This window comes from Trichosurus vulpecula, chromosome 7 (assembly GCF_011100635.1).
Source record: "Trichosurus vulpecula isolate mTriVul1 chromosome 7, mTriVul1.pri, whole genome shotgun sequence".
NCBI classification, from domain to species: domain Eukaryota; kingdom Metazoa; phylum Chordata; class Mammalia; order Diprotodontia; family Phalangeridae; genus Trichosurus; species Trichosurus vulpecula.
In genome coordinates, this window is record NC_050579.1 from 223,265,041 (window position 1) to 223,281,839 (window position 16,799).

At 39.5% G+C, this 16,799-nt stretch overlaps 1 pseudogene; it reads right to left on the reverse strand.

Annotated features, from left to right (window-relative positions):
• LOC118857821 overlaps window positions 1-12,326 on the reverse strand; it is a 48,070-nt pseudogene extending 35,744 nt beyond the window's left edge.
• Window positions 12,327-16,799: the final 4,473 nt, after the last annotated feature.

A 16,799-nucleotide genomic window follows, 5' to 3' on the forward strand; every position in this document is an offset into this window, starting at 1 on the left:
CTGTTTCTTATGGCTACAAGTCATGGAATGCTATAGTTTTGGAAGAGCTGAAATTGAAGCTCATACAATGGATAATGGAAAGGGACCACGGTGGGTATGAGCAAGCTGTGAAAGATGTGAACAATTATGAACTAGAGAAGAGAAATGCTGTCATAAGAGAAATGTGTGAGGGAAACAAAAGATGAGCTAGTCATATGATGAGAGCAAAGGACATTAGACAGCCTGTTAACTCCACTTTGATGAAAAGAGGAAGAGAGTGAAGTCTTTAGGACCCCAGTGGGAAACTTATGGGAGGACAAGGACAAGAGCCACATAGGTTGGGCAGGGATAATGGACTGTTATTTAAATCACTGAAGGGAATATCCATATCAGTGTAATCACAGATACATTTTAGTAATAGAATCCTTTATAGAAAAGGAAACAGGTTCATGGATTTATTCTTGCTCATGCAGCTGGTACACAGCGGAACCAAAGACTTGGCCCTAGGTCCTCTGGCTCTTTGTACAATGTTCTTTTAATTATACTAAGTGGACACCATTATGTATTTTTCAATCATTACATTTCTTCAAATATGCAATCTATTTAGGTCTCTTCATAGACTTCATCCCCAAGGTAGCTGAAATAAAAACTCAGTGCTTCCAATCACTTGAATGTAGATTTTTCATAAGGCCTTAATCACAACAGTGATGATCACATACTTCATCACACATCACACTACTCTATTTATAAGCCCTTGAGCTCTATGAATAGATGTCCATTAATTACTAACATCTTAATGTTAGTAATGGGAAAAAAAATTACTCACCATAAGAAAAATATCAGGTAGGTCTAGGAAGGTGAAGCAAAGCATTGAATTAAATTACACTGACAGTTCTGTCTAGGTCAGGGGTGGGAAACCTGCAGCCTTAAGGCCATATGTGGCCCTCTCAGTCCTCAAGTGCAGCCTTTTGACTGAGTCCAAGTTTTACAGAACAAATCCTTTTATTAAAGCATTAAGTCAAAGGCCTGCACTTGAGCGAGAGGACCACAGGTGGCTTTGAGGCTGCAGGTTCCCCACTCCTGGTCTAAGTACAGATGAGGATTTGACTCACCAAGAGTCAAAACAGACTTGATTGATACTATGGGGTATCATTACAAAAGAGCTGTAAACATTTCCCCATGGAGAAGATTCCACATAGCTGAAATTTAGTGGAGAACCAGCAGAGAGAAGCAGCAATTCAGCAGAGAACCAGAAGCTCAACAGAGAAAACCTGCAGATGATATCAGCAGCCTTATAGAGAGGTAGGGCTCTCTCCAGCAAGGGAGGATGCTAGAATTGGCTTAAATCATTGAGTCAAAGAATTTGAGAATTGGAAAAAACCCAAAAGCTACTATCCATCTAATCTATTACATACCCAAGAGGAATCCCTGCAATAACTTAACTGATGAGTTATTTAGCCTTTTCATAAGTACCTTCAAGAAAAGAGAAACCACAATTTCAACTAAGAAAGAAATCACTACCTACATGGCCAGTCCACTTTTAGATGGCTTTATTTATTCGAAAGGGTTTTCCTTAATTTTTTTAATTTTCCCTCCTGACATTAAAACTAAACTTGTCTCCTGCCCCACTTTTGTTTGCTGGTTCTGTCCTAATCTAATCTTTCCTCCCTTTGAATAGTTGACTAGAACTAAACATAGACTCCCTGAGTCTTTCCTTCTCCAGACTTTAAACCCTGTACCATGATGGTTGCCCTCCTCTGGACACAATGTTTCTGGAGCTCACTTAAACAGCTCCATTTTGTAACCAAGGTGTACGCAAGTGATTTTCTTAGAAATGGAGATACTTGCCTTATTCAAGTTTCCTCTGTGCCTCCTTGCAATGCCTTGGCCCTGAGAAGAATCAAAACTTCAGTCTATCCTTTTGTTCTTTTCTTCTACTATGATTTAAAAAATATCGGCTTTAAAATAAGGAGTTTCAAGGCAAGCATTTACAAGATAGTTTGCTTCCTCTTGAGCGTTAGATCATTCGATCTTCCCTTCTAGTAATTGTCACCAAGTGAATAGTGATGCTTTGGAATTTAAATGCATGGGTACACAGCCTAGGCTTTCCTCAGATTTGGAAAACAGAGTTAGCAGGAAGAGTGCAAGCTAGTTAATTATATTTCATGTTATAAATAAAATAATCCCTTTAATAAGTAATTACTGTGGTTGATTACTAATCTTTGCCTGACTTGAAAAGGTAGAAAGGTATTCCTATATACCTGCCTATAATTTTATGAGCTTATTTAAGAGGTGTCAGGATTTATTTAGGATAGTAGTATGAGTCATTTGTGAAGACAATCCACCCCTAAAGAGTATTTAAGGAGATTTGGTGTGTAAAGAACAGAGGACGAGAACTAACAATGGAGTTTAGTGCAGAGTCAGAGCCTTGAGAGAAGCAAAATGTGATTCTAAGAATTGATGGTGTGTGCAAGAGAGTCAGAATGTATTTGAGAGAAGCAGCATGAGCTGAAGAAAACTGAGATAAGTAAGGAAGTTTTGGGACTTTTGATTCACAGTGGTCATGCTAGACTAGAATCAGAATATGTTAAGTCTGTGGTCTGCAGGCCTGGGACGTGATGTGAGAATGCATCGTTTAGGCGATTGAATGATCCTCTGGGTTCTAGTAAGTTCTCCTCTAAGAATCTGGATCCTATACCACTTGGTGCATATATGTTAAATAATGATATTACTTCATTGTCTATGGTGACTTTTAGCAGGATATAGTTTCCTTCCTTATCTATTTTAATAAGATATATCTTTGCTTTTGCTTTGCCTGAGATTACGATTGCTACCCCTGCTTTTATTTGCTTTAGCAGAAGCATAATGTATCTACCCCAGCCTTTTACCCTTACCCTTTGTGTATCCCCCCATTTCAAGTGTGTTTCTTGTAAACAGTATATTGTAGGATTATGGTTTTGAATCCATTATGCTATCTGCCTCCATTTTATAGGGGAGTTCATCCCATTCACATTCACAGTTATGATTACTATTTGTGTCTTTTTCTCCATCCCATTTTCTACCCTGTTTATGCTCTTTCTTCTCCCTTCTTCTTTCACCTCCTCAAAAAAGTTTTGCTTTTGACCAAGGCCTCCCTCAATTTCCCCTCTCTGTCAGCCCCCCTCCCTTATCTTAACCTTTTCCCTTACTACTTCTTCCTTCCCTTCTAACCAGCCCCCCCCCCCCCGCTTTCTTGCCCCTTTCCTCTCCTACTGCCTGTAGGGCAAGTTTGACTTCTAAATTTAACAGAGTATGTTATTCCCTCCTTGAACCAAATCCAATGACAGCAAAGCTTGAACGCTGCTCTTCTCTTTCCCTTCTTTCCCTCTACTATAATATGCTTTTGTGTCTCTTTATCTGATGTAATTTACCTTTTCTGCCTCCTCCTTACCTCTTCTCCAATTACAATCTTTTTGCACCCCTTAGTTAGGTTTTTTATCATCACATCAGATAATTTATACCCAAACCCTCTGTCTATGTATATCCCTTTTAAATGTCATAACAACTATACCATTCACAAGATTAACAAGTATCATTCTCCTATATAGGGATGTAAACAATTTGCCCTTATTGAATAACAAGGTTTGTTTCCTTTTTTTCCTGTTTAACTTTTTATGCCTCTTTTGAGTCTTACAATTGAATGTCAGATTTTCCATTGAGCTCTAGCCTTTGCTTCAGGAAGGTCTGGAATTCCCTTATTTCATTGAATGTCCATCTCTTTGCTTGAAAGATTATGCTCAGTTCTGCTAGGTAATTGATCCTTGGTTGTAGTTGTGTTGGCGATCAAAATGGGCTCTTAACACTCAGTTCAACCAAGTGCCCTTGAAGAGTTTGGCCTTTGTTTCCTTGATTAGATTGGGAGTCCTTGGTGACTTCCTTGTCTCAGGGGAGGGCCTAGTTTACATGGGTTTGAGTGGCGTGTTTGGGACATCAGAGGCTTTTAGACCACGTGGATTTAAGTCGCCTCTTTGTGATGATTTCAGGTCACGTGGGTGAGTTGCATGTGTGACTCACCCTTGATCCTGAAAATGATATAAAACTAGGAATTGGCTTTCTCTTTTTTGGAGCTCTTACCCACAGCTGTGGTGGCTCATGTGACTCTGGGCCAGCCCTTGTTATGACCTCCAGGGCTGAATTTATGTGTTGGTAGCTATGAATTGCATTCCGTTTGTCTGTCGATGTTTGTAATTTGTTTGTATTTGCTCTGAAGTTCAGGGTGCTGCCTTTTTCCCTTGAACTATGTGAATGGTATTTGTATGCTGGATTAAAGTGAGATTATCAATCCCTTAACATTGCTTTCCTTAGTAAAGCATATCAAAAGAACCTGGGCTTTGGGCAGCATTCTTGTTGTTGGGCTTGTGTTACTCTTTCACCCCCACAACAGCTGCTAGCCAAATTGTTGAAACAGTAGTCCAAGTTCCTTTGCCTTTTGGAATATTATATTCCAATCCCTCTGATTTTTTAATGTAGAAGCTGCAAGATCCTGTGTGATCTTGACTAATTGAATTGTTTCTTTCTGGCTGCTTGCAGTATTTTATCCTTGGCCTGATAATTCTGGAATTTGACTACAATATTCCTTGGAGTTTTCAATTTGGGATCTCTTTCAGGGTGTGATTAGTGCATTCTTTTGATGACTATTTTACCCTTTGGTTCTAGGACCTTGGAGAAATTTTTCTTGATGGTTTCTTGGAAGATACTGTCCTGGCTCTTTTTTCCTCATGGCTTTCTGAAGACCAACAATTCTTAGATTATCTCTCCTGGATGTATTTTCCAGGTCAGCTGTTTTTCCAATATGATATTTTACATTTTCTTCCATTTATTCATTCTTTAGATTTTGTTTGAATGATTCTTGATGCCTCATAGAGTCATCATTAGTGTCTACTTACCGAATTTTAATTTTTAACAAATTGTTTTCTTCAGTTAGCTTCTGTACCTCTCTTTCCATTTGGCCAATTTTACTTTTCAAGGAGTTATTTACTCCTGTTGGATTCTATATCTCCTTATCCATTTTACTTTTTAAAGATTTGTACTTATCAGTGCATTTTTTTCCATTTGGTTGTATTTTTAAAAGAATTGGTCAGTTTTTCTTTTATCTCTCTTATTCATCTTTAAAAATCCTCCTTGAGCTCTTCTAGGAATGCTTTTTGGGCTTGAGACTAGTTCACATTCCCTTTTGGGGTTTCAGATGTGGGTACAGTGTCAATACTGTCCTTTTCTGAATTCATATTTTTATCTTCCCTGTCCCCATAGTAAGAATCTATGGTTTTTGCTTTCCTAGTTTGCTTCTTCATGGCTGTGCTTTTTTCCTGGCTTTTAAAATGGATCTCTGCTTCTGGGCCCCAGGGGCCTCTGTCCCAAGCTTCTTGTCCTGGGAACTAGGGGCCTGGTTACTGGTTTTATGTGCTGTGGCCTTTGGTTTTGTCAGCTAGAAGCTATGTAATGCTGCAGCTCATCTGGTGCTGAGCTGGAGCTGGCTGGTGTGTGCCAAGGATCGAGGCCTAGGGAAATCTTTCTGAATTTCCCTGGGGTCACACTGAAGCTCTCAGTGTGAGGTGTGTGTGAGGGGTGGTCTGGCTGTTGGGAGTCTCCTCTTCCCCTAGGGTTTTACTGGGTGCCTCAGCCATCACCTGCGCTGTTATCTGCCACTTCCCCTGACTGTGTAAAGGCATGCCTGGGGTCCTGGTGTTGGCACTTGTTGGCTCCACCCCCCTGGGACTCAAGAACTCCCACTGGTCTGCTGCAGTGGGGCTTGCTTGGATGCCTTCCTTCCTACACTGGTCCTCTACTGCCACAGCAAGAGGGACCCTTCTCCCTATCTTCCTGAGCTAAAAGACTAGTGTACCTCTACTTCTGGCCCCTTTATTCCAGGGTTCTTCCTAGGGCTGTATTCTCTGGATTATTCAAGGTCAACAAGGGTGGGATGAGAGGACTTACACTTTACTCTATAATCATTCCTCCCAGAAGTTCAAGAAAGTGACTTTCAAACATTTAGTGTGTAGGCTGATAGCCCCAGGAGTAGCTGCCGCCACTGCTGCAGGTTCTGCACTTGTCTCACATAGTTCTGACAGACTCCAGTCCTGCACTGAGAGGTTTGGGGGTTGCCACTGAAGCCGATGATTCATTCCACTGGGATCTGATCCTGCTCTGCTGTGGTCAGGTGTAGGCCCATGTGTGTGCTCTGTGGTCATATTTTGCTTGATAACTAAGGCAGTAGACAGAGAAAGATGCTGTCCTGGTGAGACAGACAGACAGATAGATAGATAGATGGATAGATAGATAGATAGATAGATAGACAGATAATATTATCTTCTTGCCCATTGGTTTTTCTCTTTGCCATGAAGACAGCTCAAAAATCTCATTGGCATTGTCAGCAGAACACCACTTCTGGTGGGTCCTATATCCAATTCAATCCTCTTAAGCACTTACTATGTGCCAGGCTGTTTCAACAATCCGGCTAGCAGCTGCTGTGGGGGTGAAAAACCAACAACAACCAGGTCACAGAACACTACAAGGCCAAGTTCTTTTGATCTGCTTTACTAAGGAAAGCAACCTTAAGGGGTTAACAATCTTACTTTAATCCAACATACAAATATCATTCACTTAGTTCAGGGGAAAAAGCCAGCACCCTGAACTTCAGAGCAAATACAATCAAATTACAAACAGATCCAATACAATTCATAGTTAACAAGAGAGCCATCAACATCTGAGTTCAGCCAGAAGGCCCTTACATAGGCTGCCCCGAGTCCCACCCTCCAGGAGTGAGAGCCTTAAGCAAATAGCTCTGTTCTCCCTTTTTATAAAGTTTCAGATGTCATCAAGCATCATCTGAGCGACCAGAAGTTAGGCTCCTATGATTGGCTCTGGTGTTAGCACCTCCCTTCACTGGACCCACCTGGAACCCCACCTTAGTTACTAATTCACAAACACATAGACTTAGAACTTAATAGGGATTTGGGCCTGGGGTTTAGCACCTAGTAAGACTCAATCAAAGACACTTAATTAATCATTTTAAAACAGTAAGAAAGTCCCAACTTAATTGATATTACACCCCACCCCTTCCAGGTTCCATGGCCTAAGAAAAATCTAAATTAAATGGCCATGCGTCCTGGAACAAATAGAGGCATTATACATTGATTCATATCATTTATTGATATGCAATGATTGATTGAAGAGATTAACTGTGGAGCACACTGACAATCAAAATGGGCACTTAGCACTTAATTCAACCAAGTGCCCTTGAAGAGTTTGGCCTTTATTTCCTTGATTAGATTAGGAGTCCTTGAGGACCTCCTTTCCACAAGGGAAGGACTAGTTTACATGGGTTTGAGTGACATGTTTGTGACATCGGAGACTTTTAGACCAAGTGGGTTTAAGTCCCATTTCTTGTGATGATTTTAGGTGACGTGGGTGAGTCGCGTGTGTGACTCCCCTTGACCCTGCAAAAAGATATAAAACCAGGGGTTGGCTTTCCTTTTCTGGAGCTCTAACCCACAGCAGTGGTGGCTCATGACTCTGAGCTCCCAGGCTGAACTTAGATGTTGGTAACTATGAATTGTATCTGGTTTGTCTGTTGATGTTTGTAATTTGTATTTGCTCTGAAGTTTGGGGTGCTGGCTTTTTCCCCTGAACTAAGTGAATTAAAGTAAGCTTGTTAACCCCTTAACATTGCTTTCCTTAGTAAAGCATATCAAAAAAACCTGGGCTTTTGCAGCATTCTTTGATCTGGTTGTTGTTGATTTTACACCCCCCACAGCAGCTGCTGGCTGAATTATTGAAACACAGGCACTGTGCTAAACACTGGGGATAGAATTAATAAAAAGAAAGAAAGCTTTTAAGAACTAATAACTCCTAGATGGAGGCTGGAAAGCAGGGACTTGCTTGAGTTCCCCACCACGTCCCTCGAAAAACTTATAAAAAATGGCTCTGAACAAATTCTAGAACTGCAGAACCCACGAAATAGCAGAGGGAAGCAGGGATCCAGCCCAGGACAGCCTGGATGGTCGCTGGATGAGGTCTATCACCCATGGAGTACAAGGGAGCGGAGCTCAGCGTGGGAGGCAGCAGGACCAGCCAGACCAGGAGCCGGGCAGAACAGTCCCTAGCACCCTGAATCAGTGAGCTGTGGCAGCTACTGGACTTCTCAACCCACAAACACCAAAGACAATGGAGAAGGTTAGTAGGAAAAGTTGCGGGGGACAGAGTTCATGGTTTGGCCACTGCCCCAGGGGCAGCGGGGAAGGTGCAGCTGCAGAACTACAGCTGCATTTACTTCCAGCCCCAGGCCCATGTGGTGGGAGGAATTAAGTGGCAGATCAGAGCAGGAGTGAAGAGCCTGCTGAAATTTTGCATCAGGTTCGGGTTGGTGGTTCTTGAGGAAGGAGGAATGCTGGGGTGGCAGAGCTGGCTATATAGAAATAGCTCTGAAATCAATGGCACATCCTGTCAAGCTTGGAACAAAGTATTCTTTGCTCTACAAGCAGTCATACCCTGACAAAAAACTCAAGGGTCAAGTAAGTTGGCTGGGAACATGGCCAGGCAGCGAAAATGCACCCAGATTCAGTCTCAGACTTTGGAATCTTTCTTTGGTGACAAAGAAGACCAAAACATACAGCATGAAGAAGTCAACAAAGTCAAAGAGCCTACAACAAAAGCCTCCAAGAAAAACATGAACTGGTCTCAGGCCATGGAAGAGCTCAAAAAGGAGTTGAGAAAGCAAGTTAGAGAAGTAGAGGAAAAATTGGGATGAGAAATGAGAATGATGCAAGAAAACCATGAAAAACAAGTCAATGACTTGCTAAAGGAGACCCAAAAAATACTGAAAAAATATTGAAGAAAACAAAACTTTAAAAAATAAACTAACTCAAATGGCAAAAGAGCTCCAAAAAGCCAATGAGGAGAAGAATGCCTTGAAAGGCAGAATTACCCAAATGGAAAAGGAGGTCCAAAAGACCACTGAAGAAAATACTACCTTAAAAATTAGATTGGAGCAAGTGGAAGCTAGTGACTTGATGAGAAATCAAGATATTATAAAACAGAACCAAAGGAATGAAAAAATGGAAGACAATGTCAAATATCCCATTGGAAAAACCACTGACCTAGAAAATAGATCCAGGAGAGATAATTTAAAAATTATTGGACTACCTGAAAGCCATGATCAAAAAAAGAGCCTAGATATCATCTTTCAAGAAATTATCAAGAAGAATTGCCCTGATATTCTAGAGCCAGAGGGTAAAATAGAAATTGAAAGAATCCACCGATCGCCTCCTCAAATAGATCCCAAAAAGAAAACTCCTAGGAACATTGTCGCTAAATTCCAGAGCTCCCAGGTCAAGGAGAAAATACTGCAAGCAGCCAGAAAGAAACAATTTGAATATTGTGGAAAAACAATCAGGATAACAGCAGCTTCCACATTAAGGGACCGAAGGGCTTGGAATACGATATTCCAGAGGTCAATGGAGCTAGGATTAAAACCAAGAATCACCTACCCAGCGAAACTGAGTATCTTGCTGCAAGGTAACATATGGACTTTCAATAAAATAGAGGACTTTCAAGCTTTCTCAGTGAAAAGACCGGAGCTGAATAGAAAATTTGACTTTCAAACACAAGAATCAAGAGAAGCATGGAAAGGTAAACAAGAAAGAGAAATCATAAGGGACTTACTAAAGTTGAACTGTTTTGTTTACATTCCTACATAGAAAGATGATGTGTATGATTCATGAGACCTCAATATCATAGTAGCTGAAAGGAATATGCATATATATATGTGTATATATGTACATATATATGTATGTATATATGTAGGTATATGTATATATATATATATATATATATATATATATATATATACACACACACACAAAGGGCACAGGGTGAGTTGAATATGAAGGGATGATATCTAAAAAAATAAAATCAATTTAAGGGATAAGAGAGGAATATATTGAGAGAGAAAGAAAGGGAGAGATAGAATGGGGCAAATTATCTCGCATAAAAGTGGCAAGAAAAAGTGGTTCTGTAGGAAGGGAAGAGGGGGCAGGTGAGGGGGAATGAGTAAATCTTGCTCTCATTGGATTTGACCTGAGGAGGGAATACCATACACACTCAATTGGGTATCTCCCCCCACAGGAAAGAAGGAGGAAGAAGATAAAAAAGGGGGGATGATAGAAGGGAGGGTAGATGGGGGGAGGAGGTAAACAAAAACAAATACTTTCGAAAAGGGACAGGGTCAAGGGAGAAAATTCAATAAAGGGGGATGGGTTAAGAAGGAGCAAAACATAGTTAATCTTTCACAACATGAGTATTGTGGAAGGGTTTTACGTAATGATACACATGTGGCCTATGTTGAATTGCTTGCCTTCTTAGAGAGGGTGGGTGGGCAGGGAAGAGGGGAGAGAATTTGGAACTCAAAGTTTTAAAAACAGATGTTCAAAAACAACAACAACAACAAAAAGTTTTTGCATGCAACTAGGAAATAAGATATGCAGGCAATGGGCATAGAAATTTATCTCGCCCTGCAAGAGAAGAAGGGAAAGGTGGATGGGAGCGGAGTGGGGCGACAGATGGGAGGGCTGACTGGGGAATGGGGCAACCAGAATATACACCATCTTGGAGTGAGGGGAAGGGTAGAAATGGGGAAAAAATTTGTAATTCAAACTTTTATGAAAATCGATGCTGAAAACTAAATATATTAAATAAATTTAAAAAATTAAAAAAGAATAAAAAAGAAAGAAAGTCCTTGCCCTCAAGGATTTTATAATCTAATGTGTATGGGGGAGACAATACACAAAAGGAGGTAGGAAGTGGAAAGAGTTAGAAGGGAAGGACAATAGCGGGTACCTGTCATGGGGACATCTTATGCCATGATTTGAAAGCAGACAGAGCAGCTGATTCAGAGTGGAGTGAGCTGAACGTCTAGTTTCTGCCCTCTGTAAAGGAAGGTATTGGGAGGAGTTTGGTATGTCGCCCTCCAGCCCTCCAATCAGAAGAGAGAGGAAACTGAAGGAGGTAGTGTCAATATAGGTTTGAGTTAGCAGTATGGTGCTGAGATTAGAGATGATATGCTTAACCTAAGACGGACATCTTGTTCTGCAGAGCTGAAACTAGGCAGAACAGCAGATTGAAAGTCTCTCACACTGGGTACTATGATGGGCCATATGTCTTTTATTGAAGGACAATACTACTTCAGAAAGACTCATCACCAGAAAGTAGGTTACAAGGTAATGAGTTTCTTGCCATAGAGACTCAGGAAACTGTCAACTGAGGCATGCAGGGAGTATACAACAACAACTAGGTTTTTGAAGTCTTACAATATTAAAAGAATATGGTGTTCCCTTTATTAAAGCTACTCATTTGAAAACAAACTTTTTTCTTAAAATACTTGGAAATTTTAGTTCAGTAAATCCATATGAAGCATATAAATGTGAAGTTATCCTTTAAGCCTATTCCATTAAGAGACTTTAGCAACACATCTTAAAGTAATTAATCTTGAAACTTTTCCTTCTCTTTCATTTTTTCCACATAAAGCTGCAAGTGGCACCATTTCTTTGTAATGCTTCAGTATATTAGTAACAGAACTTCTTGGAGATGTTATTTTTTTTTTAGATTCAGAATGTCAAAGCTAGAAAGGACCTAAATTTGCCATCACCCAGAAGTGTTCTACTTCCCATGGTCAGAGAGTTTGAATTCCCCTGTGCCTTACTCCTAAACCTACTTTTCATCCTAACTATGCCCTTCAATCTCTCCATCCCATAATCCTATCCCAGGCCACTATCACTGCTCTAGCTACATTCTCCTTCCTTCGAAATAATGACCCCTTTGTTTACCAGTTAAACTTTGCACCATTCTCCATTCTCTGGCTTCCTGGCAAATCATGCCTTGCCAATTTCCAACTGTGGATTACCCCTAGTTTTCATTTCCTAAACTCCTACTCTAGGACTAGAGAAATTTTGAATCTAACATCAACTGGGTCCAGTACAGATTTTGCAGCTAATATAAACTAGGATCCCCTAAAGAAAGGCAATTCTTCTACTCTTCACTAATGGTTTCTCCACAGTAGCTATTCCAAACCTTCCTCTGCTCAAGCTTCCTACAGCCCTTCTTTCCCTCAGCCTTTCTGCCAAGGACCTCAGCTCACACTGTTCATTTCATATTCTCCTGACATCAGGCATTGCTATGTTTTCCTTCACTCCATTCACTAGTAATGAGGTGATATTTCTACTTGCCAAGGCAAAATGCTTTACACATACCTTTGACTCCATCTCCTCTAGCAAAGTTCCCCCATTGTCATCCACAAATTCCTTGTAATCTTCCATCTCTCCCTATCTGCTAGTTCCTTTCTTGATGCTCCGAAACAGACCCCGATCCCCACCATCTTTTTAAAATGTTCATTTGATCCTACCCATATCCTTAGCTCTTGTCCTATATTTCTACTCTCTTGTGGCCTTCTCCCCTTGGAACATTTCTCCACCCTTGTTCCCCCTTTTTCCCTTCGGTGGATTCCTCCTGAAACCATGTTAAGGATCCAGCCTTGGCATCCTTCAGTTTTTTGCCAGCTGTTCTTTACTCTCAAAATTTTGCTACCATGCTGACACATAGGTACCACCTCCCCAACCACACGTATTCTTTCCCCATCCCTTTTAGGTGTTTACATTCTAATGGGAGAAGCCCCATTAGAATGTAAGCCCATTGTGGGCAGGGACTGCTTTTCCTTTCCTTCTATTTGTATCCCAAGTCCTTAGCCAGTTCCTGGCACATAGTAAGAAAATAATACATATTGCTGACTTGATGATCTCTAAAATCTGATTTATGATTTTGTGGTTCAATTAAAACTGCTGTCTCCAAAATTATTAATCATCTACTCACTGTTAATGACATTTTCTCAATCATGTTTCTTCTTGAACTCTTTGCAGTATTTGACTATTGATCACCTAGTGAATACTTTCTCCTTTTAGGTTTCTGAGACAATGCTTTCTTCTGGTTTTCTCATTTTGCTGCTCTCCTTCAATCAACTTTGGTGGCTTTTACCCAGGTCACCCTCAATAATCATGAGCATGCCTCAATTATCTGTCCTTGACCCTCTTCTCACTCTATACTATCTCACTTGGGGATCTCATCAACTGCCATAGATTCAATTGTTATCCCTATGCAAAAGATTTCCAGATCTATACATCCAGACTTTACCTTTCTTCTGAGCATTGATCTCACACCACCAACTTCCTTTGGGACATTAGACCTGAATATCACATAGGCATCTCAAAGTCATTATGTCCAAAATATAATTCGTCATCTTTACTCACAAATTTTCTCCTCTTCCCAACTTAGATATTAGTGTTAAGGGCACCACTGTATTCTCAGTTATCCAGGCTCATAACCTCATTATTTTCTTTGATTTCTCTATTGTACTCACCCCACCTATTCAATCTATTATCATGTCTTGTCATTTCTACCTTCACATTACCTTTTATGTACAAATTCTTCTGTCTATTCATACAATAACAAGACTGGAACAGTCCCTTATCTCCTGGACTATAGCAGTAAGTTTTTTTGTTAATTCCCCTACCTCAAGTCTCTGACGATGCTAATCCATCCTCTTTCACTCAGCTATCAAATATATTTTACTGAAGTGTAAGTCTGACCATGTTATTCCTCTACTCAGTAAACTTTCATGTCTCCCAATTACCTATAGGATAAAATATAAAGTTCTCTATTTGGCATTTAAAGCTCTTCACCAGCGGGATCCTTCCTACATTTTCAGTCTCCTTATATTTTACACCCCTTTATGAAATCTATAATCTAGTGATACTGCTATTCCTCAGACATGGCACTCCATCTCCCTTCTCCATCCATTATCCTGACACTCTCTGTGTCTGGAATATTTAACATCCTTGGTTCTACCACTTAGTTCCCCTGGCTTCCTTCATGAATCAGTTCAAGTGTCATCTCCTTCAGGAATACTATCCCAGTCCCCACAGCTTCTACTGACATTTCTTCTAAGGCCACCTTTCACCTTCTCTGGATTTATCTTATGTATACAGATTTAAATATGTTGTTTCCTCTCTTTGGAATGTAAGTTTCTTGAGAGAAGAGGGCTTTTTGTACTTTCTTGGGATTCTCAGTACTTAGCACAGGGCTGGTGGATATTAAACATTTAGTAAATACTTATTAATTGTTGTTGATTACAGTTATAAGCTCTTTTATGGCAAAGGAATGGCCCCTATAAATCTTTGCATTTCAGCCAGTGCTTTGTTTATGGAAGAGGCTCAAAAAATAAAGAGAAAACAAATGAACAACCTAATCCATTCTCTTCACTTTACCAAGGAAATTGAAGTCTGGAGATATTAAGTGACTTCTTCAAAGCCACAGAACAAACTAGTAGCAGAGGTCCAACTAATGCCCAGGGTTTCTGACTCCCAACCTAATATTTTCCCCACTACACCACTACACCATGCTCAGCAATGTTTTTTAAAGTAGCTAATTTGAATGAATCCATCTTTAAAAGCAACTCATTCATCTATATGATTCAATCTGAATGAAGTCCAGATGTTACTTAATTTCTTAGTTGTTTATTGTGTTAATCACTGTTTTCAATGGCATCATTCCATTTTTCCCCTCTCTTTAACACACATGAAATTTGGAAATCTTCCGTGGAAATTCAGTTTCTCCATGGGGATATAGTTTGAAATAGTGGAAAGAGCACTGAATTTGGATTCAGAAGATTTGTGTTGGAATCTTTGCTTCACTACTGTAGAGAAGTTAAGCTGTGATTGGTTGCTGGGTGGAGGTGTTGTTGTTCATCCTTCATTCTCAAATAGGACCAATGACATTAGGAGGGTGATGACTTGACTTGTAAGTTAATTGCATTCAAATGAGGCTGAGCTAAGCAAAGTCATCAGCCTCACTCTCTCCTCCAGAGTCATCAGAGTCCAGTGGCAAGACATAGGTCAGGATGACTGGCAATGGCCCCAGATACAGTGGAAGACCTTGGCCTTTTTAAGCAGTCTTTCCCAGGTCTCACTTTGTCTGAGGCCTCACTCATTCAGTAATTAAAGGTTAAGGATGGAGGCAAAAGTTGACCTAATTTGCCTTCACCAAAAAATTACTCTGGGAGGGGAAGACCCTCAATGTTTCTCACCTAAACAGAAACAACTACCATCTACATTCACTCAGAGCTGGTAGATCTGGTAGAGCTGATAGAGGTAGATCAAAACTCACCAACTATCTTAGTCTTTATAATTTCATAGGAAAGAAGATTATTTGAGTATGTTAAAAGATTTCTTTACTGTAGCTTCACTCAACTTTTTCCATCTAAGGAAATAGACTCCTGGGGTCCCTTTGGCCCCTGCTCAGTAGAATAAGATAGGAACCAAGAAACAAAATGGGTTTCTGATTGTTTTATGAAGGTTTATCTGGACATTTAACCTTCTTTGCCTGCTTAGCTCAGATGTGTGAAGATCATTAGATCCTGGCTCGCCTGGTGAAAATTATGTATTTTCATGTTCTTCATTCGATGGACCCTAATTATGATATAAGGACATGGACATATCTTCATTTCCCTCCTAGTTTATTTTTTTCTTCCCCTTTCCTTCTTTAAAAAACAAACAAGCAAAACTGAGTAAAATCACATTAAAACTCTGAGTTCATGTTTGTTACTTCTTTTATCCTTAAATATAGTGGATTCTAATATAAATATAGTGGTGTCTTTTGCTCCTATTAGGAAAGATGTTTATGGGAACTATTTGTCCCTTTTCAAATTGCTCAAATATATTTTCCTTTCTAGATTTCTCTTATATCCTAGGTTCTTATTTCTAACCAGCTTTGGTTTTGTCAACAGAAATGTGGGAAAGTTCCAAATTCTATTAAAGGTCAAATTCTCTCTTAGATTTCTCATTCAGTAATGGTCCAGTACATTTTCCAGATCTGTGTTGAAGAGTCACAGGGTAGAGATTAGTGATGCTTCTCTTCTGCTTCTCCACTATCATGATTTACTCTCCTCCCCTTCATAAGGTTTTTAAAATGAATTATGCTTTTACCTGGTATTTACCTTGGCAGTCATCTTTCTCTAACAAGCAAGTAAGTCACATGTTTTCTAACTAATATACTTTCTGGACTCTTGTTCTCTTTCTTGTGGAAATTAGTGTCTTTTGGTTAAAGAAGTAGATAAAATTATTTAAGTGAGTATATATGTCATTTCTGTTGTATGTTTCTACTTTTTAAAATTTTACAAATGCTGGATAAAAAATTACATACATGCAGAAAAATAGAAATATTAAATATTTCTTTGACCTATCACAGTGAAAAAACTATAATTAGTGAGATGAATTTGAAGAAAGGATTCAAATATAAATGGTGACTAAATTATGCAGTCCTAGAGGATCAGTTGGTCAAAACCAGGAATGGAAATCATCACAATGGATAAATTAGACAGTTTTATTAAAAGTTAAAAAGAGTTTTTCAAAATACAAATGCTAAAAAGTAGAAACAAAGAAGTTAACCTGGAGGGAAACATTTTTTTTGCAGAATGTTTTTCTAATAAGGTTCTCATTTCCAACTAATATATGGAACTGATTTACATTTATAAGAATAAGAGGCATTTTAAATTAATAAATATTAAATAATATGAAAAAGCAGTTGTCAAGGGAAGACATCCAAGCTAGGTATAGCCATATGAAAAATGCTCAAAATCTCTAATAATTTGAGGAATATAACTTAAAGCATCTCTGAAGTTCTACCTCACACCCATCAGATTGCAAAATTGGCAAAAAAGAAAATTTCAAATGTTGTAAGGG